The following is a 2,855-nucleotide window of genomic DNA, read 5'->3' on the forward strand; positions in this document are numbered from 1 at the left end:
TACTTCCTCCTGCTTAAAACCGACCAGTGCTTCAGGAGTTCCTCCATAATTCATTACCACCCTCCACCTCCCAGATTAAAACCCCTGTACTGGATGAGTGAGGATATGCTCCAGGTCCTTCAGGACTCTGGGTTTGGGAACCTTGTTCCCTGAGCTGTGTGTCAGGTTCTCACAAGCCTTGCTCTCCCTTTGGGTCCAGTAATTTCCATTTCCATAAAATAATTCTCATCCTTTGCCCTGATCATCATGGAAAATAGAAGCAAAAGTCATTTAACATGGGGCCATGTATTAAAAAATAGATGGGAACACAAGATATGGAGGGGTTTGGGACACAAGATACGGAACGTCTCCATGCACTGTGTGTGACCAGATTGGTAAAGATAAAATATATAAATATAACAAGCAGCTGGAAGTGCCAGCTTTTCCTGCCACAGGGATGGCACTGCAGGATTTTCCCCTCTTTAAGGACCAGAAGGAGCACCCAGCAGGTTCTGCTGTACAGGAGCCCCAGGTCTCCAGGATCCAGCTTCCCAAAGTAGGTCACATTTGATCTCCCTCCAGGCGCACTGCAAAAGGCAACATTTAACAGGGACTTCTCAAAATTCATATTTTGTTTGCTGATGCTGCCAACACACATCCTTTTCAGCTACAGCTCTACTGGCTCTACATATTTTCATTGCTTTCCGGTGTAAACAGGCCAGCAATCCTGTTTTTCCCTTCAGTTACCTGTACTTCTTCCAAAGTTCCTCTGAAAGTACATATTGACATTCACATCACATTTGCATTCAGATGATGGCTTGTTGTTGGAAAAAATCCTTTTAGAGGGGCTGATTGACTTCCTTTCCAATGTTTGCTGTCCCTGACCAAGGGAGCCGAACCAGAACACAGCTCACTGCGTGGCTCATATCTGAGTGTGAAGACACAGGATCCTGTATTTTACATTGTTCCCTCTGAACATTTATCCTCCTTCCAGCTTAGACATGACCTAATGACAGGCTGAAGTCCATCTGTTACAATGACTAGCCTTGGACTCAGAGGGAGAGTCCTGTGGATAATTTAGGAGTGCATTTTATAGCTACTTGCAAGCATTTCATTTCAGATCAAGGCGAACATGAGGAGCAGGTGGAAATCTCCTGCAAAAGTACAACCTGACCTACATACAGTATTGTAAATTAAAGATTTGTATAAAAATAAAACATTAATGATCCATCACAGTTGCAACAAAACCCAGATATAAACCTTGCTGCTGGAAAGGAGCTCCATTGCACAAGGCTTAGCTAGAGCTTCATTTTGGAACCAGCAACATTCCTGCCACCTCCAACACTGCTGCCACTCTCCAGCTTTCCTGTGTTTTCTGTAGCTTAACGCTCACAGGCCTTTTACTTCATCACTGGTCTCTCAGTTTCCACGTGGTTTTTGGCAGTCCTGCCTCGTGCTGGCTCCCAGCTCCCCATTACCTCATGCTTTAGGAGCTGCGGGCTGTGCAGGGTGGCTTGGACAGAGCGTGTCCTGGTGGTGTAGGGCCACACATGTTCCTACAGCTGAGCTGAATGTCACCAAAGCAATGCAGGAAACATTGGCCAGAAGACCTTGTGCACCAGAATGGCTTCTGTAGATCACAGAACGTTCTGAGTTTAATGGGATCATCAAGTCCAACCCACAGGTGAATGGCCTGTATAGGGATTGAAGTCACAGCCTTGGAGTTATCAGCATCATGCTCTGACCAACTGAGCTAATCTCAGGTTATAGTTGAACAGTGTGTTTCTCCAGGGGTTTTTGAGGATCCTAAGGAGGATGGATGGCAGTGGATTCTGTGAGGTGTGGGTACACACACCTCAGCCCCCCTCAGCACACCTGACTCACAGATTGGCTGAGGTGGCTGCCAAACCTCTGCTGAGAGGCTGCCTGTTCCACAACCTTGCTCAGCCAGTGCTGGGCTTATGGACTCCACAGGGGGATAACAGGGAAGGGGTGAGGTGGCTTCACAGAATCACAGAACCACAGAATAGCTGGGGTTGGGAGGCACCTCTGAAGATCACCCAGTCCAACCCGCTGGAGATGGTTACCTTGAGCAGGTGACACAGGAACACGTCCAGGGTTTGGATTTTTCCAGATAGGGAGTCTCCATGCCCTCCCTGGGCAGCTGGTCCAGTGCTCCGCTCAATGGATAGCTCTTCCTCATGTTGAGGTAGAACTTCTTGTGCTTTAATTTATGGCCATTGCTACTCGTTCTGCCTCTGGGCACCACTGAAAAGAGTCTGGTACTGGCCCTCTGACACCGCTTGGAGATATTTGCACGAATTGATGAGATCTCCTCTCAGTCTTCCCTTCTCCAGACTAGCCAGGCCCGGCTCCCGCAGTGTCTCCTCCGAAGCGAGATGTTCAGTCCCTTATTCACCCCTGTGGCCCTGCCTTTCATCCTCTGAGGGGCCGAGGGATGGCAGCCGCCTCCTGAGGGCAAGGCGAGCGCTGAGGCAAGCAGGGCCGCGACGTTACAGACCAGAAAAAAACTTTTCACTGTCCGGGCGGTCAGGCCTTGGAAGGGGCTGCCCAGGGAAGTGGTGGAGTCGCCCTCCCTCGGGGTGCTCAAGAGGCGTCTGCATCTGCCGCTGGCTGATGTGGTGTGGTGGTTTAGGGGTTACGGTGGTGCTGCTGGGCTGACAGCTGGTAGAGATGATCTTAAACCAGTAGGTGATCTTAAACCAGTAGGTGATCTTCCAGCCTTGATGACGCCGTGATTCCACGATTCCGTCATTCCCTGATTCCAGGATTCCACGGTCCCCCCAGCGCGGGCCGGGGGCCACCCCCCCCATGCCCTCAGGGCGGAGGGTGGGAGCGGCGCGCGCCTGGCCCCG

The sequence above is a fragment of the Corvus brachyrhynchos genome, unplaced genomic scaffold, assembly GCF_000691975.1.
Source record: "Corvus brachyrhynchos isolate BGI_N302 unplaced genomic scaffold, ASM69197v1 scaffold19, whole genome shotgun sequence".
NCBI lineage: Eukaryota > Metazoa > Chordata > Aves > Passeriformes > Corvidae > Corvus > Corvus brachyrhynchos.